Source organism: Dromaius novaehollandiae, chromosome 4 (assembly GCF_036370855.1).
Source record: "Dromaius novaehollandiae isolate bDroNov1 chromosome 4, bDroNov1.hap1, whole genome shotgun sequence".
In the NCBI taxonomy this organism is placed as follows: Eukaryota; Metazoa; Chordata; class Aves; order Casuariiformes; family Dromaiidae; genus Dromaius; species Dromaius novaehollandiae.
In genome coordinates this window covers 68,902,725-68,929,495 of record NC_088101.1, presented here as the reverse complement: position 1 = coordinate 68,929,495, position 26,771 = coordinate 68,902,725, and the positions used below count along the sequence as shown (strand labels likewise).

General features: G+C 39.5%; 1 long non-coding RNA gene across 1 annotated transcript in view; it reads right to left on the bottom strand.

The window, feature by feature from the left end:
- Positions 1–26,405, bottom strand: part of LOC135328294 (uncharacterized) — a 32,167-nt gene extending 5,762 nt beyond the window's left edge. The window contains exons 1-4 of the long non-coding RNA XR_010389111.1: positions 26,109–26,405; positions 16,700–16,777; positions 13,513–13,594; positions 10,445–10,509 (exon numbers count right to left, since the gene is read on the bottom strand). This is a non-coding gene — a long non-coding RNA (uncharacterized LOC135328294). The remainder of the gene's footprint in view (positions 1–10,444; positions 10,510–13,512; positions 13,595–16,699; positions 16,778–26,108) is intronic.
- Between the last annotated feature and the right edge of the window lie 366 nt (positions 26,406–26,771).

Here is a 26,771-nt window from a genome sequence, read left to right as displayed (position 1 = left end):
AGAGAATTTAGGCCTGCCTCAAAAAGGGGGAAAAGAGGATCAGGCCCCAAAAAGAATAGAATAAATAATCAATTTGTAAGCACCTAGGTGAAAAACAGAAATTTATTTTATCTGACACAGATTTTACAAGAAGTCATACCAAATGAGCCATGTTTCCATCTGCAAGAAGACAGAAACCATATAACTTAATTTCACTGGGTCCTTTGAAAAATGTTTTGTGAGACACTACATCACAAGTTTCTCATAAACAAATCAAGGAAATGCAGTCAAGATGAAATGATTTGAAAGCTGTACTAGAGGGAGGAAATCTCAGTGGCTTATTGTCATATTTGTGTTATGCTTCCTCAAGGGTTTGTTCTCAGCATAGTATCACTGAATATTTCTATTACGAGTGACTGGAAGTCTAGAAAAAATGATTATCATATTTGTATGACAACAAATGCGGAAAGACTTCTAACATGCTGGTGACCTGCTTAGAATCCAAAATGTGCTAGGCAAATTTCAAATTTTTGTGAAATGAAAAGTGATACATTCCATAAAATGATGAAATAACACAATGCAAAGACATAAAACATCAGCCATACAAATACAATATGAAGGGCTCTGCCTAGGCCACTGCCTTTTAGAAAAGATATCTGGGAGGATATAGCAGATCACAAGGGGAATGTGAGGTATGTGTGATGTATATTTTCAGCCTATGTACCCCATTGTATCCTTAAAGGAGATTTTCTGTTGGCACAGCAGGCATATATGGCTGCAATATTGATCCCTGCTCCAAAACAGATGTGGAGCAATTGCACAGAGCCCAGAGGAAAACAAGATCTTTAAGGAAAGATTGGAAGGCAGTGTGGGGTTGTGACACCAGTCTTCAGATATGTATCCTTGCATGGAGTAAGGGAACAATGTATTTCAATATCCATGGTAGACATGACAGAAAGCTAATTCAGCTAGAAAGATCCCAAGTAAGCCTTAGAAGAAAGGTTTTTAAGAGGTAAAAATAGTGGAACATTGGAGTAGGTGGCAGGAGCAAGTTCTGGAGTGGCCAACACTGTAAGTTCTTATGAACAGATTAGACTAACACCTGTCCAGAATGACAGGTAGAGACCAGTGATCCTCCCATCCAGTGGGAAAATAGTCTCATGAAGTCTTTTTCAGCTATATGATTTGTATTAGTTTCAGTCATGGGTTTATGAATGGAGTAAAGATGCTGAGTTCCACTCCTTGTGCCCAGCAGAACCCTTACAGGCCTTGTAGAGGTCTGCTAAACATTATAAACAACTTCAACTTTTCCAGCATCAGTCCTTCAGGCACAAATGGTTAGTATACTAGCATTTACCTTCATGAGAAAACTATGGTGCCTGCCTCAGTCTCACAGCAGGGCCCTTGCATTTCTCCTACCCTGCCAGGATTTCAATCTGTTAGAGGCTAACAAAACTGATTTGTTTTTATTCTGAGTTTCAGACTTCTATCCTACTGACTTCTCTAGCTTACTGTTCCAATTTATAGATGAATTTTCTGCTTCTAAACACACAAGTAACAGTACTGTAGACACATATGTCTAAAATGTACAGCTACATTTGATGTCAAACATTGGCTTTGATTTGTGCAGAACAGATGGATTTCCTAGTTTCATTTTCATAAACATGATTTACAATAGTATTTTGCCCTACCTATAATTTCTATGTTTCTACTCTTATAAGTCTAATTCAGTGCTATGCTTGAATTTCTTCTTGCTTTTCACTTTTTTAAATACCTCGGCTCTTTGAATACACACTGAAGTCAAATCTTTCTGCTTAAATGTAGTCTTACATGTGGTTATGATATATATAATGCTTTTCTGGTATACAAAACCCTAAATTTTAGCTCTTGCCTTTGAATACCTCTTGCATTCTCTAAGTCTTATAGGATTTGGGCTTATCCAATTTACACCTGCCCTTCAAGGATTTGTATTTCTTTTATTTCCTGATACAGATTTGGTGTTATCTCTAATTTGATCTTGGACTGATGTCGGATCTTTTCTCGACAGCTGTAGAATATATATACAGTCGTTACAGTTCAGAGCTATCTCTTAAAGATAAGACATTGAATTCTTTAGCTCTGTGCTTTGACCGGACTCAGGAGTGTTTCAAAAACTACCAATATTTAGCTTTAGTGTGATTTCTTGAAACAAAATGCATTCCTTAGAGAGACAATCCCTTTTATGTGTATAAAACCAGACTGCAGTAGTGTTTGAATGTTTGGTGTAGTTGTTGTGGGAATTACAGAAGCAAAAATGGAGACAATGCATCATCTGGCTGGAATCCACAATGTAGCCAGTATCAGACAAACATATTTTAAACCTTCTCTTTTTCTATGTGTTTCCGTTTTTCTTTCAAATACTATGGGTTGCCACATACTTACAGGTCTTTGTTTAAAGCGTTCCCTATCGGAGACCTGCACCTGTACTGGGACTTACCTGCACTGGAATTTTATGTGAGTATTAATGCTGTACCTTGGCAGATGTTACTGTAGGAAGAAAGCCAATATGAGAATAACTGCAATGCAAAGCTTTATGACTTACTGAAAAGAAAAGAAAAGAAAAGAAAAGAAAAGAAAAGAGAAAAGAGAAAAGAGAAAAAAGAAAAGAAAACAAAACAAAAGAAAACAAAAGGGAGAAAAAAGAAGAGAAGTGAAGAGAGAAGAGAAGAGAAGAGAAGAGAAGAGAAGAGAAGAGAAGAGAAGAGAAGAGAAGAGAAGAGGAAGGGAAGGGAAGGGAAGGAGATAAGAAAGAAAAAGGAAGGAAGGAAAGGAAGGAAGGGAGGGAAGGAAAAAAGAAAAAGAAAGAAAAAAGGAAAAGAAAAAGAAAAAGAAAAAATAAAAATAGAAAAAGAAAAAAGAAAAAGAAAAAGAAAAAAATTGACATGATCCTTTCTAATAGTATCGGGGTGCTGTTCTGGAGCATCCTGCCAATGACACTGCCATTTAGATCTCCCAAAATACTCGTTAACATCTCATATTTGACATCTTAAAAGGCATCATTATGGTCTATCATGTTGTGATTTGTAGAAAAATAGTATGTGACAGACATTTCTATTGAGTTCATAATGACCTTAGTGTCAGTGGGAAAATCACAGACCTTTCTCAGGCATAAACAAAACTTAAGGACAAAATAAGATGGGGACAAAAATAAATGGTTGGCTAAACTGACTAAGATATAAGCCTTCATTCAGAATTGAAATTTTTTATAACACCCTTCTGACTAAAGGCCATGTGAGGACTCTTTACAATGCACGCATGTTCTCAAAGATCTGGGATAGATGCAGTGAAATGGATCACAGAAGTCTCAGCTGAACCAGACCTCGTGGATCTCTGAACTTCTTCCATTCCCCTGTCAAGATGTTTAATCATCTGTTCGTCAAGCCACAACCCTTTCTGCATTCAAGTAACCTGTAAATTCTCCTTATTCTTATTTCACATTCATTGTCCTGCAGTCTGAGAGTTTTCTAAGGATAATTTAACAAGTGACTTCAGCTTTAGTACTCCTTTTTCCAACTTTTTCCCCTTGCAAAGGTGACTGTGGTTAAAGCTAATACCATGTGCTGTTGCTCTTGAAGAGGTGCCCAGGTAGCACGCCTCCTAAGAGGATTGTGGACATTTGTATCTTAGATGGGTGAATAATGAATTAATTGATCAATATATGTTTATAAAAATCTATAAATTTTAGCCATCCTGTGGGCTTCTGGTGCCTCCAACTTCACCATGTCCTTCTCTGAGGTCAGTGAAGGGAAACACAGAAGTTTGTTCACTACCTGCATGGTGCAAGACTGAGGCAGCCACTTTAATGAGCACTGCCTGCCTTCATTTTGTGGCACACTAAACTGGTTTTAATATTGACTCTTAAGCAATAATTGATGTTATAATTAGTCATAAGGCAAGTGTTTCACATAAGGGCAAAGGTGTCACAGCCCTTTTTTGACATACATCATATTCCTCCAGAAATGTTACAGGCTTAAGGAGCACAGAGAAGACCAATAAAACTTGGCTGCCTGACCAAGATGTGCTCTTTAGTTAGCCACCAAAGGTGCCTTAGAAACCTTGGACTATTTTAATGGTCAGCTAAAATAAGGCTTTGTATTTGGAGAAGGATGGGTGTGTGCGCGCGTGTGTGTGCGTGCGCGCGTGTGTGTGCGTGCACGTGCGTCAGTTTGTGTTGATGCAAGTTTCTCTGGAGTGAGTAAAGTTATCTCCTCTTTTTTACCTTTTACCTTTTTAGATAGTGCTGTTAGTGTGTCTAGCTTTGCAAAATGCCAAAGCAGATGTTGCAAGAAGGCAGAGTGAAAAACATGGGGCAGCAGTTCAAATGCAGAAGGATGTGGGCAAAGCCAGTGGTGACAGATAAACAAAGGAGGAGTTCCAGGAAGGAGCTGCATGAAAGAGCTTTTTGAAATAGGAGAGGGGGTGTGTGCACTGTGCCTGTGATTTGCCCTTCCTTACTTCATTCTATTCATTTCTACATTTCCCATTTCTTTTATGGAAAAGTACCCTGAACCGTTGCCTCAGACAATAACCTTTGTAAAAACTTTGGTGCAAAATTATCCTTTATTATTGTTAAATTCCATTAAATACTTTTTAATTATTTCCCAGTCACTAACTGTCTGAATCCAAACAAGTTATGTGGTAAAATGTAAATAAAGGAGTTTCAATCCGCAGACTGCTTCTAAAGGGCTCAGAAAAGGTAAGTAAAAAAGGCCAGCTTATTGCCAAAGGGTTCAAATTTGTCATATGGCAAGCTGCACTTGAAAATATTTAGGGATCTGCATTCAGAAAAAAAATGAAAATCATTGATGTAAATGACAGTAGAAAAAGAATTAGTCGTTTTGGATGGTTAGGGGCATATCCTTTTTATTTATTATCCCAGGGTCCTTGTGAAGTGCCAGTAGCTGTACTTGGTATTGTACAAAATTCATACAGCCTCCAGAAAAAAGAACATGTATTGAAAAGGAGACAGTTGCAAAATAGACACTGTACCTTGAGAAGCACAAAGGAAGTCATAAATAGGAGGGTTGACATTTTTCTCCGCTTTTTATCTTTTCTGGACATCATCAAAAAAGTAAGACTTCATTTCAAGGATTCACTATAGGACATTTTCGAAAAGATCGCTTCATGTTGTGACACTGTGCGAGCGATTCACCGTGTTATGGATCTTGCTAAAACCTGTGGCTCTATTTGCATTGCTAATTTTAAGGAACCATAAACACACAATTGCAGTACGTTGTTGATTCCACTAGAGGGGCCAATTGTTCCTGCGTGATAAATGCCTCGCCGCAGCACTGGGAGGTGCATAGCCTCTTGGCAATGCCTGTTAGTTGACACCCTTTTTTCCCGTCTCTACAAACAAAAAATTATTCGCCTTACTAGAAAATGAACAGAGAGCTACTGCCCTTTTTTACCCCACTTGCTTCACAAAGCCTGTAGAAATGTTTTAAATCTTGTGGGTTATACTGCCATTCAGAGGTGGCAACTGCAGCTTGACTGCAGGACATATGCTTGCAGTCTCTTCCTGCTTGGGACCTGCATTATTTATCACTGAGGTAAATTGGAAGATCTGCTGAAAGAACTGGGATATTAAGGGCAAGATTTGGAGGCTGCTACTCCGAATGGTGTTTACCTGGCACTAGGAGCAGCCCCACCGAAACCAAGGTGACTGCTTGAGGTGAAGGAAGTGAGCAGAGTCTGGCCAAAAACATGCACAATATCATACTCTGAAAACACTTCTCACCATTTTTAACTGACGGGATTTTAAATGGCATTATTTGCCATCAGGAAGCTGTTAAATAGCTGTTAGTTTATAGTTACAGCTTTGCTTTGAGAAGCGGTCAGTTCTGGAACGGCCTGGGCAGGCAGAGACTTGCTGATGCCGCATGTTCGCTTCTGAGGAAGAGGTGGAAAATGGGCCTGGGTCTCCTCTCTCTCTTCCCTCTGCTTTTCCTAATCTGTTCTCCAGCTGGGTACCAGCTGCAGCAGATGAGAAAGCACTGGAGGAAGAGGAAATGGAAATGCTGCAGTACAGAGTGTGGTTAATAATATTTATTAATGCATGCAGAGAACTATTAAATTAAAAAAATTAATGGAGGTCAAAAGCCAGCTTCTAATTCTCTTCAGGCAAAAGAAAGAATTTATTAAAAAGCAGAAGAGATATCCACAGAGAAACTTTCCACATTTGCTTTATGTGCATGAAATATAGACATCATCTTGACATGCAGTTGATGAAAGAGAAGAAAAGAAATCAAAATTAACACTCAGGCAGTTCACATTAGCCACTTCATTGGGGGTGGGGGGAACGGGACAAAATCTCAGCACTCTTTTTTTTGACACAGGCTGCTTTAAAGCTCTGTAAACTTTACAGAGCACCATTTCCTAAGGAATCTTTTTGCAGAATCGGACTTCATCATACCATATCTTCACTACAGATAATCTTGGCATGGCATTATTTTACACAATGCAGCAAGCTGAAAATCTGAAGAAAGGATATCCAGCCCTTCTGACTGTGTGGATCTGCCACAGAAAAATGGATCGCAGAGGAAAAGAGTCACATGCCGGCATCAAACATGCCTTTTATTACTGGAGGTGTTCATCTCTGCTGACAAAAACATTTGTTTAAATTTTCACATTCACAGGATTCTGATGTAGTGGATCAAATAGCCTGAAGCTGCCTGATAACTAAAATCAATCTTTAGAAAGCACCTCAAGTATTTTTTTAATTTTCTATGTGCTGGAAACATGATTCTCAGTACAGTTCCCCTGCAAAATCTGCATGAGGAGAGAAAAAGGGGAATGGTTTGAACCAAATGCTACAATCTACAGAGAGATTTTTGCAGGGGAAAAAAAAAGGTTTAAGAAATGTCACTGCTCTGCTGCCACTGAAGCCAATTGCAAACCTCCATAGTTCTCTCATTGAAGTGAAATCTATACACGTGCATAAGGACATCATAAAGGCTGGGCACTGCCTGAATCATGCATAAGCTTTTAAAATAAGTTTTGGATGGGATTTGTAGAGGCTCTGTGTGAGACCCTCTGCACAGAGGTGAGCTTCACCCTGGCAGTACGTCAGGACCATTGTCTCACATAAATCAGGCTTTTTGTTGTAGTTAGTCTTCCTGGATTAAACTATTTGTACTTCACCAGTCTTATTAAAATCTGAGGTGATTTCCCCCCATTTATTGTTTACTCAAGACTGTACAAGGTTTCGCTCTGGAAGTAAGTTTTCTTCTTTATCCATTTCCTTAAAAAGGTAATTATGCTTTTGTAGAAGTTCACTGTGATCAGAGGTGTTCCTGGCTTCAGGAACACACAGGAAGATGAGGATCTTACATTCTAATTATAATTACAAACAATTAAATGTGTGACATGAGACTGGGAGCAGACCTTTAAGAGGCGAGAAACACACTGGCAGGAAATAGGAGGAACTGCAAGGAACACTCCCAGTTCAATCATGTATAAAATTTACAACACTACTGAAGGGCAGGTCTATCATTTTCACTTTCTCCTTTGGCTTGTATTATTTAAAAGTTATGTTTTAAATCCAAAATGATACCAAATGAATTCATTACCTTACAATATCCTTAGCAGGACCTTTTGTCTCATGCTCAGCACTGCACTAGCACAGTTACGTAGGTTCTGCCCTGAAGCTGGCTTCTGCCTCTGCAGTACAGAGAGCAGAAGGAATGTTCCACCATGTAGACATAATCTTGCAAGTATCTGAATTTTTGCACTCCCTTTTCTGCCTTTCAGCCTCCAAACAACCTCAGCCAAAAATATTGCACTGAAGGCTAATATCTAGCTAATCAGCAAACAAAAGTTTTCCCACAAAAATTATCCGAAGGGGTATTCATAACAGGCTCCCTGCAAATGTTCTAATCCAATCTGTTGTGTAAATATTACAGCTGGGGCTGAGAGAGAATATGTGTGCGTATAGTATGAAATGATAAACGTAGGAGTCAGCCTCTGCGTGTGCAGTCGTACACGCAATGGAACCCTTGGAAGGGCAATGGGAAACTGCTAACGTGATCAGTGCTGTCGCAGACAGTTTAGAGGGTAAAGAAACAAAGCAAAATCATGTCTAAATGGCATTCATTACATAATCTTTTACTCTTGACCTTTGCTGCTTCTGCAGTATTGTGCCTCACAGACACTCTAGCTTGTATTTAATTTTTATGAATCAAGTGCTGGTTCATAAATGTGATATTTTTTATACTTCCATGTCTTAGCAGCATTTAGAGACATAACATCTAGAGATCAAACATCCCAGTCAAGTTCTCTTTATTTCATGTCTGTTTTCCACTCCCTGACAATGGCCAGTGTCAGACCATGAGATGGATGTAATATATCCAAATAATAAAATTCATTAATATTTTGTGAATATTTTCCTTGGCTTCTGTGTAGTTTCAGAAAGCAATGGCAAAGTCCTGCAACCTGCTTTCGAGATGGATCCTCCTCCTTGCAGGGAGCTCTAGGCCTTGCAGAGAGGATGACCTCAGGAACAAGAAGCCAGGCTGCAAAAACTGCAGCAGAGGAATTTGCTTTGTAGTGGGACTTCTTTCAGCTTCAATCCCAGTTAAGAGATACTTTTCCTAGGTACAGTGCAGTGACGCAATGCTCCTGCTCCAAAACCCAACATATTAAGTATATCTGACCTTTCGCACTTGGCACAGAGTGCGAGAGATGATGGTGTTGTACTGACAGCGCATTACGTATAGAAAAGGGAGCAACCAAAGGAGTTGCCCTCAGAGCTGATGGTTCTGTTGACTTCAGAAATTTCAGTTATTTCAAGGTGTCCCTGTGCACGGTGCTAGTGCCAAAACTGAAAAGCACATGCTGGCTTTAGCACCTACAAGAATCTGAAACCTGAGCTATAATTAAGGAACTGCTCTCTTTCTGAAGGAGGCAAGGAAGCCCCTGGTTTGGGTACCATGGCACTGAAAACACAGGGAGGAGAGAGAGAACAAATATGTAGTTACAAAATAATTTTGATTGCACCACTTTACAGTACATGTGTGTGAGTGTGTGCACATGTTCCTGTGTAAATGTAAGCTATTAAACCATTCCATTTAATTACACTGGAATATTATTTTAAAACAGTCTTGTTCCAGTTTTAAATCCTATAACTCAACTCTACCAACTACAGGAAATAAAAAGACAAGGAAGGCATTAGCTGTAGAAAGTGTAAATATGGGGAGGAAACATATTTAGTCACCTGGCCCAAGATCTGCCAATATAGGATTGTGGAAGGGCATGTCGTTACTGATCCCTTCTCTCCTGCTTGTGTGGGGTTTTTCCATTACTGCATAGGAGAAGACATATAAGACACTGCATCTGGCCTCAGAGCTGCCACCATGGCTCATTACCTCCTGCTTTGACTCCTTGCCCTCTCTGCTCTGGGCTTCGTTTCTTTGACTGTCCCCCAAAGAGTTCCCAGAACTGACTGGACCTATAGATCAGAACAGCATCCAAAGAGGAATTGTTCCAGTGCAAATCAGTCTGTGATAAAATAGAGGACCAGTTTCAAACTTTTTTCTTTTTTTAATGTAAAAACATACATTAGAAGTTCTTAAAAAAAAACCCAACAACCTATATTCTAGTTTTGGACATTTGTTTTGTATTTAAGAAGTTTTACAAACGATAACAATCTGGACTAAAACACATTGAAACTATCCAGTGCTCCGATATTGCCTATGCTTTGCCTCTGCAAAGCTCTCATGCATTGCAAACTTCATGTAAGGTCACCACATTATTTTCTATATCATAAACACCTTCCTTTTGTTATGAGGTTATAATTGTGAAATATTCTGAATTACCTTTGAGGAAATTCACATTTTTCCCTTTCAAAGCCTTCAGACTACCTAGTTTCATTCGTTCCTCTGTGAGCTGTGTTTGGGGAATCAGCTCCCGCAGCATCTCTTCAGCGGTTTCCCACCCCACGAGGCACCCAGCACCGGCAGGTTCCCCATGTAGGCACACTGCTGGCAATCCCTCTCTGTGGAGGAGACACGTGAGCAGCCCTCGTCAAGGTTTTAGTTCCTGAAAAACGCATATGCACACCCCTCGTCTATCCCTATGGTCTTTCTTTTTGCCTGTCCAGACTAGGAAAAGTTTCCCCCAATCAAACTAAAAAGTCCCTAGATTTTGTCCTTAATCTTCTCCCTGCACAATAGTTTCTCATTTGGTGATATTCTTCTACACAGATTTGTAACTTTATTGTTTAAAAATAATGTTTATCATCTGATACTTACAAGGAATTCCAGCATTTTTAATTGTTTCCCACATCAAGTATTCTCTGGTTTTCTATGAGATAATCATTTATGTGGGGTTTTAAGCAGCACTCACTTTTCCATTACATGTCTTCCTGCTTAATAATTAATCCCACCTGTCTGACCCCCTCACACACACAAACACGCACACACCTTACCTCCAGTCATTCCTTCGTGTCTTGAGTTACTGGAGGATTTGTTCTGGTTTGTTTTTTTCCATCAGCTATTGGTAAATGAATGTTATTAATGTCAGAGCAAATACCTTTCTCTCTTTTTCTAAATTGGATTGCTTATGACAATAGGCTTGTGGAAATTTCATCTGTTTCATTTCTTTTTCATGGCAGAGTCCTTTATCACATTAGCACCTCTCCATATACTGGGAATGAGTTACAGGTTAATTAGATATTTTCGTTGTGACAATTTAGATGTCTGTACCTTGATTTTGGTATTGCCTAATAAGTGGTATGAATTTCCTCCTCTCATTCCCTGCGATTAGCCTGCTACATTTTTTAGTTGTGTCAATTTGCTTTCTTTGAACTTTGCAGGCCAGCAGCATTTGGGAAGGGCATGTGTCTGTAAATAAAATGTTTTTGTGATATTCTTAACACCCTTTGCAAAAATGGCTGCCTACAGTTAGGCTCTAACACCACACAGTAGTACTTACATAAATGGCCTAGTTTAAAAGTATTAATAATAGTTATTGTTGTTGGATATCTGATAGCTCCCACTGAATGGAATGAACTTAAACTTCTCAGATCAAAAAGAATTACATTAAAACTCCAAGTCAAACTCTAGAACACATAACTGAATCTAAGCAGAAACTCCAGCTATAACTGGTAATTAATATTATCATTATATTGAATTCTGCTATTTTTACATCATGGAAAATCCTATTCGGTGGATATATTTAAATACTTTTACATACAACAATGGTATGTTACTGTAGAGTATTGTTGTATGAGGGTCACCAAAATATGGAAGTGTTCATCCCAAGTGAATTGCGAGATGATGTAGCTTCAACCTGTGTCTGTATCTTTTTGCTATGATTTGTAATCTGTACTCAGTGCATTAAGATTTGTTAAAGTTGAAATGAATTCCATTTATAAAGAAATAAGAGTTTTTCTATTTGCTTCAGTCTTTTTTTTTTATTAGGACTGTATTTAATGGGTCATTTTTCGATTATTTTCTCAGCTCTACTTGAAAAAAACTCTTAATCAAGAACACAGCTTCTCTGAAGCACCCAGGCAATAGAGACAGATGCGTATGTATGACTAAACAAGAGATGTTGGAAATAAGCTATAGGATGTTTTCCCTGTATGCCTGTTTCACTACACATTTATTGAATGATGTTTATTTATCCTCTTGCATTTGTTTATATGTTTTTTCTTAGAAAATGCCTAAAATTTAAGCATGAAAAATAAGAACAGAGATTTTAATAAATTGCATTGTTCAAATGTAGTCTTACAGGCAAAGTCCTCTAAGGTATTTAATAAAGTAGGCCAGAGAACTCTCCTTTGTGGATAAAACTCTGTTGCAACTTCCAAGTTGTTGGTGAGATAGATCTATTACATTATTAGCTCTGGGGTAAGGTTTCCCAGTGCTGCTAAAATATGCTCAATTTAAATTCTATATCACCCCGTCTGAATAATTTTATATCTATATTTTACTTTCAAATGCTTAGCTGACTCATGTATTTTAAAGAATTATAAACATCTTTAAAAAAAAAAGAATATACATCTTCATGTTACCTCTCTTTTTATTACATTTAACTAGAATAAGAAAGGGCCAAGGTTAAAACCGGAGGTTGCACTATATTTACATTTCGTTCAATACTAGCACTTAAGAACAGAGGCCAAGCATTTAAAAATAGGCTGAAGGGGATGAAGAGATTTAGAGGGGAATGCCTGGATGTCTTAGAAACTACCAGGTGAGTCATAGCTCTGCCACTGCAACGAGCTCTGGGCAGGGAAATTGGTACAATTTAGCTCAGGAAGGAAAGACAACAAAATACAGACGCAGAGCAGAGCTGTATTTCCATTGTGTTAAGAAATCCTCCCCGCTCTGAGCAACATCTACAGAGCCACGCAGGATCCATCCAGATCAATATAGGACTCTGACAAGAGTATGAAGATTTCTGTGACAGCATGAGGCTGCTGAAGCCTTTTAAATAGGACTGCAAAGGTCGGACCTGTTCAATAGCTCACGATGCTACCTCTGAGCCATCCATCTGTGCATCTGTTCTGTACCAAAGAGTATGGAAAATGCAAGTCTTCTATATGACCATGTTCCCTCATGCAGACTACTTCAGGCCAGTACGTATTCTAAGAAACCATGAAGTAATTTGTGCTACTTGTCCCTAAAAAGGCAACATGGAAAGACAAACAGTAGTTGTGCCAAAGAACCCTGAATCTAAGGCAGTCTCGTAAATTCATAGGGTTGAATTTAGGAAATTTTAAAAGCTAAAATATTTTTGTTTGCTTTTTGATAAAGATGGATTTGATGTTGCATTGGTGCTGGCAGAGGAAGCAAAGATCCCAGCATACCGAAATGAAGCATCCCCGCAGAGGCCATTTTTTTCAGGTAACACTCCAAACTAGGGTAGACTGAGGAAAGCATGGTACACCCCATAAGAAAATTATACATATAAATTAAGTACCCTGGCCAAAGTTGAGCTCAGGTAAGAATATTGCTTCCCTACCCAGGCTAGCTGTCACTATTAAGTTATCACAGGTGGGTGCCCAAAAGCAAACAACTAAAACACATGTTCAGGCTGGGCAAGGTAAAATAACATAGTAAGAATGTTCATAGGGATTTACCTCAAAAAAATGAAAGAAAAAAAAATCACCTTGTTAAGCAGTTGCCTATGTCCACACTCTTGACTCATGATAAATGTGAACTCCTTCAGGATTGCCACTAACCTACAAATCCAAAATGACCTCTGCTTTCTAAATCTATATCAAACGGAATAAAGAGCATCTTAGATTTGAGTAGAAATGATGTAAGTTCTCTCTATGCTTTAGACTTCATGTTGTTATCACATAGTAATTTTTCACTTCCTGGGGCTGCTTGTGGATAATTCCCTTTTTTTTTTCCATCCCTTTGCGTATTTTCCCCTTGTTTCAGGGGGCTCATTCCCACAGGCAATGCCAGTATTGAGTCAAAGTGCGATTCAAGCCCACAAAGTTACACATTTTCGGCTGGGACGTGGGTCTGACTATCTAATTACCTTTTGACACTTCCATGGCCTCCTTTGGCACCCAGGCACAATAAGTGGGGCATTTCAATATCTGCTCATCCTCAATTTAGACCTGTTTTGAAAATACAAAAGAACCTTAAGTGATCTGTCCACAGCATTGAAATACCAACCTTAGTGGGTACTTTGAAAACTCAAAGGCTTTACAAGATGAATAGCAAACTGTGGATGACAGCTCCTGTGGAGCCATTATTGAATTGCAGTAGTGATGACTGCATTGCTTTGGATTTAGATAAAAGACTCCATACAAGACAAATGGTAGGAGGACATCAAACAAGACTGTGTCCATGCAGTGACAGAAGCAATCCAATTGAAGAAGCTGTTGATTTCCCCAAGGCAACTTACTATTTCTTCTTGAGTAATTTATATTAAGGAACTAAAGATTGTATATTCATCTTCTATTTACACTTTCCTCTAAAAATACTGCTTCTAGTTGTCAAATATGAGATTTGCTTAAACTATTTGCAGAAAGGATATATCAGTATGGGAACTTGTTAATTATTTTGCATCTGGGTTTTATTTAGCCACAATATCACTATGTCTAAAGGTTACGGACTGAGAGTTACAATCTATAATGATCAGATAAAAAGATTAGTCAGCAAATCAATAACATACATACCAACAGGAAGCACTGTGCACTCAGACAACAATGAATGCAAAGGGTACAGATAAACATCTCCACCTTTATTTAGATGAAAGCTGATTCTAGAGCACTTCCACTATGTCATTAATAATGCACTAACCTTTCGGACTCTTAGTTCGCTATACAAGCATAATGTAGGATCCTGACTAGGTTTCAAAATCTGCCCTGTTTATACATAAAATAGCTCTGTACAAAACCATCAGATTTTGGTTTTACTGACAGCTATACAAGCTGCACCAGGGAAAGGATGCAGAATGCTTGTTCGACTTCTTGCAGCTAGTCTGCATTAGCATTTGAGTCTTTCTGTCACTCCCACTCACTGTGCCTCTGTTTACAACACGGAGGGGGCCTGGATCACGCAATCTGGCCTCCTTTGTAGTAAACCAAGCAGGAAGATGCACCCCATAAGCACACCTCACGGGCTGCAGCCCCTAATGGGCATTTGGTCCACAGGGCTAGACTGGCACTTTTCCCAAACCAAACTGCCTGAAATGCGTATAATGCTGTCAATGGCTCTCAAATGCCTACCGGTTTGCTCTACAGATCCACTCTTTTGTCTGTTTTGTCTGCTGTAATTGCTAATATAGACTAAGCATTACTCTCTCACAGCACAAGCGCAGATGAGATTAGCATTCAGTTTACTATAGCTTCTTGAAGATATGTATTTGCATTTTTGGACTAAATGTAGGCATTTTATGTTTGTGAAGAGATTACACACATATACATGCATGGGTGCACATTGAATCACGTAAAAATTCTGGTAATTCACATTTTTGCTGTCTGCCTTCCTTGTATCCTATTTTGTAGCACTTCACAACTTGCTATGCTTGCTTTCTTTTTTTGGATAAGGTCTAGTTGCCATCCTCATATTTTCTGCTCTTTTCCAACATGTCTCAGTGTATTTTTCTCTCTGCCTGTCTTTCTCTTCTCCTCTTTTAACTTCTTTTCTTTCCTAGGCCCTTCTTACTAAACCTAATGTAGGCTAGACTTAGATTAAAACAAAGAGCTCTCAAAGTATATGCCCCTCTTTTTTTGATCCTTCCATCTCTCCATCCCTTACAAACTGCCAGGCAGACTATGGTCACCTGTCACGAAATACTTTTCCTGGGACGCCACCCTGCTGGGAGGCACAGCCCAGACTCCCTGCTTGCCTTCATGCAGCCTTTGTCTTTCTTGATGAAAGTTTAATCTAAATGCCCAGGATTGTAATTGCCTAAAAGCATAGCGATTTTCAAATGACATAAGGCAATCCAAATGACATTTTCACAATGAGAAAAGGACTCTTAAATCCAGAAAGAGTTTTAGGAAAAAAACCTGAACAGCAATTTTTTGCCTAATCAAGAAACAGAGCCCTTCCATCCCACCTTCAAATGCTGGACTAATTTAATGTGCGCATGTGAGTCTCTAAACTCCTTGCAATGGTCTTGGTCCCAGGAGGAATTATCCACATCTGCTTCATTCCTTTTAGGCTACTACAAGCAATATACTGGAGAATCTAAAAGCTGAGTTTGTTCTGAACAGCTTCATTGAAAAGAACAGGTTTCAATAAGCTAAACTTTAAAATAGCTGCAATAGTGTCTAATCTGTGATTCCTGCTTGGCGCTGATAATTAGGACAAAAAAAAAAAAAAAAAAAAAAAAAACCCACACAGAAAACTAACATGAGTGATCTCGGTGAAAAGAGTTTTGTTTTGTTCTCTTGAAGCTATCCTCAGAATTGTACTTTGCATGATTACTTGCAATATTTTTCCATCTTTTTTACTTGGCGAGTTTGTCCAAGACCCAAATAACTAGCAGGTTGAACTATCAGCCTAGGGATAAGATCTAAAAGAAATTATTTTCACTTTCTCTTTTCCATCAAAGTCCTAATGGGAACAAGGCTACCTTTCTCATTACAGAGTTTTGACTTTTAATTAGCTCCTTCCTCTTGCTGACTGCTGCAGTACTTTGCCCTGGGTGGGAGGATGGAGCGCTCAGCTTCTTCCCACTTCTTCCCTTGATTAGCCAGCAGGAGAGCGAGGAACTGAACCACTGCCCTCATCCCGCCTCAGATGTAGCATCTGATTTTTGACAGCGCTTACTACACGTGGCTCCCCCTGACTTCAACTGTATTTATGGCTTCTCAGCATCTTGAAAAAGCAGACCACAATGGTAGCCTTATGCCTCGTAGTCAAAAACTAGAGACCTTCAGGCTCAAGCTGTTTCCTCCCTTGTAGGAAGTTATACATGCAGAACAACATCTGTGGAGAAGCACGATTTTTTCCTCAACATCCATACATGTACTGCTCCTTGAACACAAAGAAATGTAAAAAGAACAAAAACGGGCACCCTCTGAATCCTTTTTCAAAGAATCATTTTGGAAAATGGAAGTTTATCTTTTATTTTCTGTTGCAGAGAAATCCATTTCTTCTCCCTCCCTTTTCATTACTCATATTGTTGGCAAAATTACTTTCTCTCCTAAAGTAAATTTCTGAGGTGAATTTTGTCTTTTGGATTCCTCCTTCCTGCAGACTCTTACCTGTTTAAATTCTTCTGATCCAAAGGACTAAATAGAAACTCAGTGGTAATAGACTGCAATGCCTCTGCAGGTTCCTCTCTGGAAAAAGAAAAGGAAAAAAAACCTCAACACACTCCAAAAAAAAAAGAAAAAGAAACATAACAAACCACCTCAAAGCCAGTGTCAAATGCAGGTCTCAAAAGCATATGTTGATTCCACAGTACAAAGTCACTTTAAATCCCCCAGTCCCTCATTTCTACTCCCCAAGAGAAATCAAACCAAACAGACAACAGCTTACATTGTCAAGACCTGGGAGCTTGTTGTAAGAATAAGTAGTTCTTGACATTTGAAATTACTCTGGTTCAAACATTTTTTGATCTTTCTTATTAGCCCTGTGTCTTGAGAAATAAAAATATGATAATCAGAAAGTACATAATTGAGTTTGGGGTATTCTGTGGTCACCCTCACTGGCTCTGGAGATAAAGGTACTTTGAAAGATTACGCACAGATATCTGGAATTTATTCTGCACGGTCTGTGAAATGACAGATCTTTTTTCTTAATTATACCAGCTATCAATCTAACACCTGTAGTTAGCCAGCCTGTCCTGAGGAATCTCTTCTGATATGTTTTATTGTTGCACCAGACATGCAGCAGCGAAATGGCACGTGGATGTTGAGACGTTTATTACTGCAGACGGGGAGCCGAACGCCAGTCCCCGCGACCGCTGCTCCTGCCACCATGCCTCCTCTGCCTCCAGGCTTGGAGAAGGTGCAGCCACACTTCCATGAGCATTGAGGATGGAAAGCTACAGTTTTACAAGGTGTTTGGCCAGGAATACATGTGCGTTAGCCAACACATGCAACTTCTAATTAGGTATTTTAGGGAGCGGGGCTTTGTGGCCGGGCCAGCCCTGGGCAGCCGCCAGTGCTGCCGCCTGACAGCAGTCCGTGCTCCCTGCTGCCCAGCCCACCACCATCTCTTCTTTAAACCGCCACCAGTACCCTCACTGCAGCAATGAATCACATGCGGAGAGAGGGCTTTGCACAAGCTGGGTTTATTGAGCTGTATTATAGGAAAATATATCTCAGATGGCCCCACTGCAGCCAAAACAGTCTGTCATTTTTAATTCTTTCTGTCACCTCATTAGGTATACAGCTAGACTGACAGTAAAAAAAAGGGGGGGAAAAAACCCCAGCAAAACCCAAAACACAATGCTTCCACAACTCCTGTTCAGACTTTAACATAAATACCAAATCACCAAAAGATTCATTGACCAAACCTATGTGACTCAGTGCTACACATAACGAACTGACGTGCAGAATGGTCTCAGCAGGCATATAAGACAATTAAAAATAACTGTGCTTCCAAGCATTGTACTGTAACATAAAAGGTCATCTCTATAAACGTGAAAAAGATGACTGTATTTTTTTCCTGCAAACAGACGCACAGATAGAGCCTCAACTAGAGGTTCCATTATTACAAGCTAATCTTTAAAAATCTTTGAAGATATGCCATATCCTGTATTCTTCTCCATCAGACTGGGTCTTTTCATCAACAGTTAATATTTTAAGTGAATACAGTGGAAAATGTTATCAAGGCCAACTATATGTCAGAAGACAAAATTGTATTAAATATGAAATATTTACCCAGCGCATACATATGAAGGAAATCTTGGCTAATCTTCTGTGAAAATGAAAAGCCTATTTTTCCCTCCTAAAGCTTGCTTGTTTTCACATTAATGCATTAAAGTTGTATTCCAATGGAAGCTGCAGAGAGTACATTTTGAGGACTCCGATAATTTTTGCAGTAACACTCTGAGTTTGTGATAATAATGTTTATGCACAGATGTAAAGAATGTGCTGACAGATTAAAAAGGAGTCAGCCGGTGTTTGCACAGTGTTCATTTTTATTTAAGGAAAAAAATAGTACCACACCTGGCTATGAACAAACAGCTTTTTCAGAAGTGGAACTAGTTCACAGGGTACTGCAATTCCCGAAGCCCCCCTGGACTAATTCAAAAATTCAAGTTATAGGCACATCAGAGAATTACAAGCTTTTATTTTTATTGCAATTAGAGAGTTCTCTTTAAATGATTGTCCTACTAATACCAAAAGAAATCTGAGCAGTATTATTAAGTAAGGATGTGTTCAGGAATGTACAGTTATTGCAGAGATGATCCCATCTATGTAGACTCTTTTCCTCATGTGTTTAAGCTATATTCGCATTTTAGCTGTACTTGGAATGCCATAATGCCCCCCGGGGTGTATTGAATGGTAGTGCAGGTACAAATGTAGCATATGGCAATAGGTATCTGCTGTTTCTTAATATGGGATTATGGTATTGTAAAGCTAACTGGTGTACTGAAATATATTCTACAGTGCCATAGCATGGGGAAAGATTACAGGTAATGCCATTTGCTCTCAGACTGATCAGAGAAACTACTCTGATCAATACCTGCAGAAGTACGCAGCATCTACAGTCAAAGGAAATACACTGATGTGGGTAGGAAAAAAAAAAGAAACACACTCATGAAGAGAACAGCAGAAGCAATAATATAATCAGTTGTAAGGAGCATTTATTTAGAAAGCTGAAGCATGCAAAAACCTGCAACTTAGCAACAGACTCTACAACTGGAGTGGGTAACTGCAAGCAATACCTCCCTCTTTTGAAGGATTCGCCTTTCAGCCTAATTAGAGCAGGGGCAGAGAGATCACATGTTCCTGGCTTCTTTTGAAAAGTGACTGGGAAAACGCCACGTAATCAGGAGGTATTTATGATTTCTATTGACTTTCAATTTTCTTGGTTCATCTATTCCCTTTCAGAATGTTTGATGCTAGTCTGCTCTAAACTGTCTGTTGAATTTGCTTTAATCAGGTGTCTTTGTAACAGGCATTAGGTCATTTACTGTTTGAGGGTTTTTTTTATGAAAATACAGGTTTCTCAGTTGCAAAAGTATCCTTTGAAGAAGCCCATGGCATTCCAGGCAGCAAAAAAAGAGGATCAGGCAGGGAGGCAGGCAGCAGTCCTGTAAATCTGTTCTTTCCCCACAATTACCCTGTTGTTAGAGGGGCCTTCTTACCCACTGGTGCTCCCCCAAGTTCCTTCCTCTTGTGAACCAAGCTCATTCACAGACATCAACTGCATAAACAGAGATTAATACTGAAGCAGAGAATTACTTGCGCTGACATGTGCTAGCACAGCCAAACGCTCCTCCTGGTTTTCCCCCTTCTCCCTCCATAGCCTCCTTGCCTCTTTGCTGCCCTAGCACTCCGAAGTCCTTTTTCCCCACCGAGCACCTAGTCCTGAGTTTGGGGTCCCAGCCTTAATGTCACCTCACTTCCAGCCCCAAATTTCAGCTCCTCACCCAAACCCACCTTTCTGTTGGCCATTGCAGCCACCTGAAGCTACCTGTTGGCCACCTGCAGCCACTCGCTAGCTCTTCCCATAAAACCAAAAGTCCTGCTTCTGACAAGGATATTCCAAGTGCTGCACTTACAGAAAAGGCACTTAATGGAGGCTCTGCAGATAGATGTAGCATGTCTCACACAGTCAGTGGATCTAAGCAACCTCCCACTCAGTGCTTAGGCCAGCTGCATTTCTCTTTGGAAGGGCACGTCTTTCTGTAACGCCTCTAGAAGGACCCCAGAGTAAATACACCATGCTGCTAACCTGGAAGCCTCAATAAAATGACTAAAGTTAAGGCTCTATTTCTTTAGCTTTCAAGTTTAGCTTAAAAGAAAATGGTAAGTTAGAAAAGTTGTCTGCTGTACTTTGACACTGAAAGCTTCTCCAAAAAGTCTCTGTCACAGAAAAATATAGTCACCCCTAATAGACATATGTCTGTTTTTTAGAACGGCTTTCCCATATATTCTAGATTCAATGATAGTAGTAGGTGCTGAGCACCATTGAAAAACAAGCCATAAACCACCTTGAAAATCTATTTTAATTGTCCCTAATATACATTTTTAAGATTAATATCCCCCTGCTTGCATTGCGAAGGGGGCTCTTGGAATGGTACTGCTTGGGACATGGAAAGAATAAATTGTGTAATGCCAACACCAAAGGTGCTGAGGTAGCTGGTAATTGACAGAGTTAATGAAGTATGTTAAGCAGGTACAATATAGATGAAGCTGTCCCCTGCAGGGTGATTGGCCACTGGGGAAATAATCTGACAGTTGTCTTTGTGTAAAAATAATGTGTTACTCTTTCTTTGCCAGACCTATCTACAATGAGAGATGAAAGAGATCTTGCAAGGATACCTTGGTCTTCCTATAACAAATACTGTGCTTGTAGCTGGCAGGTAAAGGACGAGATAAAGAGAGGGTAAGGGATGTAATGGCTATCTGTAAAGCAGTTAGGCTGCTTCCTACAACCCATACATGAATTATCCACTATTGAAAAGTAATAATTTGACACTGTTTTCTATAATCTGCCCTCACACACTGGAATATGTTGTGGTGCTGTGTGGGGATGAATGAGAGGAGAATTTGGCCTGCTGATTTTCTGGAAGTTGATTATTTTTAGATATTGTTTTAATAATTAACCAACTAGCTCCCAAGCAGTACAATGGATTTAGACAGCAAAGGATATTTTAGAGAGTAATATAGTTTTTGTATTATTATCTCAGTCTATTGTATGTGAATATTAACATTGAATTGGCAGGGAAAATATCAAATGGAAATAGAGCTCAGCTTCTCGATTATACCAAGCTGTGTGGTCAGCACTGTTTCAGAAAGAGGCGTGTAGAGTGTGGAGTAATGAAAAATCACCGATAGCATCAGTTTGGTGTCAAAACAGTCTAATGCGCTATCCCAGCATTGTTCATATTAAAAACATCTCAGAAGTGTAGTTACTCTTCCTTGTCCATCAGATCTCAAAATACCGGTTACCCTGCAGTTTTTCTGCATCTTGCAGGAGCTGACAATATTTTAATGTCTTGGACAGAAAAAAAATGAAAATTATACATTTTTTAATGATTGGAGTTGTGGCCCTTGACGTTTTCTTGGTTGATACTTATCTGTTCAAAATAAAAGAGTTACTTCTTATTGGACCTTTGAGTTTTTAGATGTGGCTTTATCCTCATCAACATTTTATAAATCCAAGAGAAAAAAAAAAAAGGTCTATCAACAAATACCCTTTAAAAGGTGTCCTTCAAATAGAGGTGCTAAAGAAGGTCAACCAAGGTGATCTTCTTACAGTTTTTAAAGGTAACAATATTTAGAGAGAGAATCAGTTCTTAGTAAAAATCTGAGAACATAAACTAAGAAAATTTTGATAAGTATCACACAGCAAGTTATCTACTAATTTTCAAAATACAATAAGTAGAAAAGAGACTAAATGGAAACATTTGCTCATTGTAGGATCTAGGCTTACCCTGATCATGATCTCTTTGCCTAATCTTTCTTATGGCTGTGAGTTTTGTGTAGCCATTTCTTATTATGTTATCAAGAACTGCAGCCTGGACATAAGCATATTTTCAGCAGAGCTCCTTACTATGGGGATTTGAAAATCACTCCCTCACAATTTATTAGGGACCATGGTTTAAAACATTTTTGTACCCAGAGAATCTCAGGTGGATGCCATTAAGACTGCATAAAATACCACAAAATACCAGGAGATCAAACCAAGTAGCAATTATCTAAAGCATTTTTCTGGTATCTACCCAGATTTGCCTTTTGGGAGTGCTAACTCAGTAAATAATCACTATACATAAACAAAGCATTGGCTTTAACTCTCAAAAGAACTTAAAATCGTCTTTAAAGTGTTTTCCTTTGTTTGACAAAATAGTCTTTGGGGATGTACTAATGGACAAAAGCTAAAGATCCAAAGAAAGGGAGCTTGATCCATTTGAAAGAGAATAGAAGGCTGAAGGAAGCAAACGTAAAAATATGCTGGTACTCACTCAAAATTGCTGACTTCCCCCTGTAGGTCATCTCACCAGCCCACCTTATACCACATAATAGTGTAATTAAAAAGCCCTGATGTTCTGTGCTAGCAAGACTTTTCCCTTTTCAACCCTTGTTTGGGGCCAGCCAATGAGCCAGAGTAAGTTATATGCGGGGTTGTGAGTTTGTATCTTACAGACTGCCTTAAAAGTAAAAGATACCGTACAATCCCACAATATCAGGTCAGCAAAAGCACTGCTATCTGTTAGTAATAATTAATAAACTCTGAAATTATGTTATACCCCAAGGCTTTGTACAAATATCGACATGCCACAGCTGTAATTAATTGTTACAGTTGACAAGTAGTTGCAAATTGCATGTGGGTGAATGAGATACCCACATGCTCAGACAGAGGGGGTATGTTATACAAGGTAACGTATAGAATTGTCCTATATGAAAAGTATTTTACAAAGACTAATGAGAAAGAGACTAGTCATCTCTCCCTCCCTTTCATCTTCTGGCTAAATATACTACCTTTTCTAAATCTCTACACAATTATTTGAAGGGCAGCAAGTCTGGGCCAGTTGTGAGGAATTAATTGAACATATAAGAGGAATGTGCTGTGTGCAACATCTCAATTAACTTACTCGTTAAATAGGTAATGGCACTTGACTGTTGAGTTGAGAAGGAACCTGTTTGTTAAATGGATATTGCTACTTGTTTAAAGGATACGGTCTAAGGTCTTGCTAAATAATGAGGGCTCTAAAGTGTGCAGAAATCTGAACAGTGTATCAGGAAAGGCTGGATCACAAAAGACAATGTCCTGATGTGGAGTTCTATTTAGGAACATCTCTACTTTTAATTAAAGCAAACTACTACAGAATGTAAGGGCTGCATGTTGCAGTTCGATTCTCCCTTGGTACAGGCCATCTTATAAACACAGTGGCATCTCTTTGAAAGTGAGACAGACTCTCTAACCTCTTTGCAGGATTCATAAAATCCTGCCCATATGTCATGTGCCTGCCACCTTGCCTTCTCATGGGACAGGGAGTCCTGGCAACCACTTCAGAAGTTGAAAGAGCTTCCTTTTAGAAGGTTTATCAAATAAAAACAAAGCCTTATATTGTCTAAAGCATCCTCTAAGATTCTTCTTAAAGGATAAATCCTCTCCTTGGTGCTTAGCTCAGGTCTTTCAGCTGGATACTAGGGAACTACGGGAAGCAAAGGAAGAAACATTTTCTCTGTGGTATGTAGGCATGGTGTTGCTCCTGTTTAAGAAATGACATTGGCTCAGCAGCTTCTGCTCTCTCTTCATGTGAAAAGATGAGGGAACAATTTTGCAAAGTATTTGGAGCAGTTGCAGAGGATTCTTTGTCTTCTGGAAAGTGCCTCATTGAAAAATGGAGGTTGCTTTTTCAAAGGCAAATAACATTTCCAACAAATGATATTTTAGCAGCAGATCTGCCTCCCATAATGTGATTCTGTAACCAAGGGTAGCCCTTGGGACTGCCTGGGTTTTGACTGAGGTCACCAGGGTCCCACCCCAGCCCAGGGACTCTCTTAGATGTGGTTGCAGGACGAATATTGCAGTTCAGCTGCTATTTCTGCAATGCTCTAACATACTTGCTTGTATTGGTTATGGTTATCTTTTGCATTTTGCATGTGAAGTTAACACAAGGGGAGTGAGAAAGAAAATTTCTCTGTCAGATGGAAACACAGAGCCAAACACTGCAAACACAATGCATTTCAATAAATCATAATTACACCTACAAATTCATCCACTAAACTTGGGCATGCAATTAGTTGTCCAAATATGCTGTAATTGTGACTGAATAAGGAAAAGGATGACCGTGTACCAGCCTCCACCCCACCCAGTTGTCTTTGTGCTTTAACTTATATACACAGTGGTATCTCAGCTCTTGTGTATCTCCTGCTGAAAATATGGATGTACCAGATGTGTAAATGCCACTGATTTCTCACTAAGCCACCAGTTCTTCCAATTGTGTCTTTGCAGTCAGCTTGCTATTATGATATATGTGACTGAGGCCCTGTTGTGATGTGTTGTCCCAGCACAGAGCCCCTGGCCCAAAAGCTTACAGTCAAAGAGAATAAGAGTTGTAAAAGTACTACTGCCCTCATTCCACCTGAGACAACCTGAACTATGAAGAGATAGAGGTGTGCTGAGTTCAACAGATAGCTAGGCGTCTGATTCTCTCTTATATCCACGGACTTTGCAGGTGCAGCCACGAATGATAGGTTTCACCTAGTTTTAAATACTTCATTGAAATAGCCACATTAGTTGTTGTAAGCTCCCTGAATAATCAATGTAAAGAGAATCACCTCTAACAGGCTATTGTACAGAGAGCAGGACTAAACAGAGAGGTGCTCACTTACATTTGTGATGTTAGCTGGGAGGAATCCAGGCCTAAATTACTCATCTAAGTGCTTTGCCCAAGATTCAATGAATAGCTTGTAGCAGAGAGAAGAAATCAACCCACAGCCTCCTTTTTCTTTAACTTTCAGCAAATTAGCCCTTTCTGTTATATAGCTTGTTTGTGTACACTTGTCTATAATTTTCTAAATGTACTGATGTCATCAGTGCAGTGTCTAAATATCAGTATTTTGATTACTGTTAATATGCATGTGTTTCAATAAAATGAATTTAGCTAAGAAAAAAATACCTTTTATACAAGATATAGCAATTTTTAGCAATGTATTGATTTAATGTACTTAGTTCAGTGAAAAATCTGTTGGTTTAAGCTATCTGCCATTAGTTTCAATTAAAATATATTGATCTGAGTAAATGTCGGTTAGATTAAGTGTTGCCTGACTGTGAAAAAAATATTTGCTTAAGCAAAAATTGTATGAGTAGTTAGACATGCACTTTAGGTCAGGGACCCTACCAACATCGGTAGAACTGTTTAGGTATCAATAACATTCTTCAAATATAAATTACAATATTCTTTCTGAAATAAAAAAAAGCTGATTGCAGTAATATTGGGACTACTATACATATTAACTTTTAGTAAAAGTGGTTTGAAATAGTAAATGCTAGGCAGGAATGCTGTAACTTGAAATTACTGAAAATACAAGCCCTCTGAGGGCACTCAGACTTCCCGTGGAAAGGCTTTCTTTAACCACAAAGCTAAGATTTCCTGGTATCCTCTGAAATAAAATTGGGGGGCAATAAAGTATCTGGATAGCCTTAGATAGTAGGACAACACAGATACAGGATAGCGTATGTAACTGTTTCAAAGTACTGTATGCATATTATTCATGGGATTAATTTTAATTCACAGCATCAAAAGATATACGTGGAAATAAAAGGCATAGAAGCAGTAAGGCTGGTACAGCAATCCTTTATTAGCCCTGTGAAGACTGGGAGCCCTGCGGGCGCTGACCTGCAGGCAGCAGAACGCCCCTGCCCGCTGGTGCGCCATGGCACCGCCGCTCTGCCGTGGCCCCGGCTCCCTGCCCTCGCACCCCGCTCCCGGCGCCGCGGGCGAGGGAGCAGCCGCAGCTTATCCCACCGCGGTGTGCTTACCGCCACGTAGCCCTTCTGCTCCGGGGTTCAGATTAAAACACGGGAGGTCTGGCCTGGTTCTTGCACGTTTGTTCTTCAGAGACACATATCCTGCCCATTTGTACTGTTTACACTGGAACTGAGTATTTTAGGCATGCGTTGTTTATTTTGCTCCTGTGTATTTAGTTGGAATTACGACCCCTTGATAGAAACTATGATTTTTTTTATCTTCACGGGGTTGTTGGAGGGAAATGTGCTGCCCGGTCTCTCTCTTTTTCTGTGCGAGGATGTGTACAGAGGAGAAATCCTGTATTCACAGATTTTGTACCTGCCACCTGTCCTATATCACAATAGCACACTTTGTCTGTCAGAGCTGCATTGACTGTGGCAGCGCATCTGTATATATGCTCTATTCACAAGCACCGGGAGACTGACAATTAAAAGCACCAGCACAGCACTAAAGCAGTTTCTGGATGGCAGGGGAACAGCCCGTGCCACAATGGGACAAAGCGGCAGTGCAGCATTCAGGGCGATCTGAACTCAGGCAGGCACGCACCGTGCGATTTTGGGGACTTCAAGAGGAAACGACGTGCACACAAAGGACGTTTGGGGACAAATTTCCAGTGCAATGTACATGAGATGTACAGCCTCCATTAGCTTTAGTAGGATTCGCAAAGTCAAATC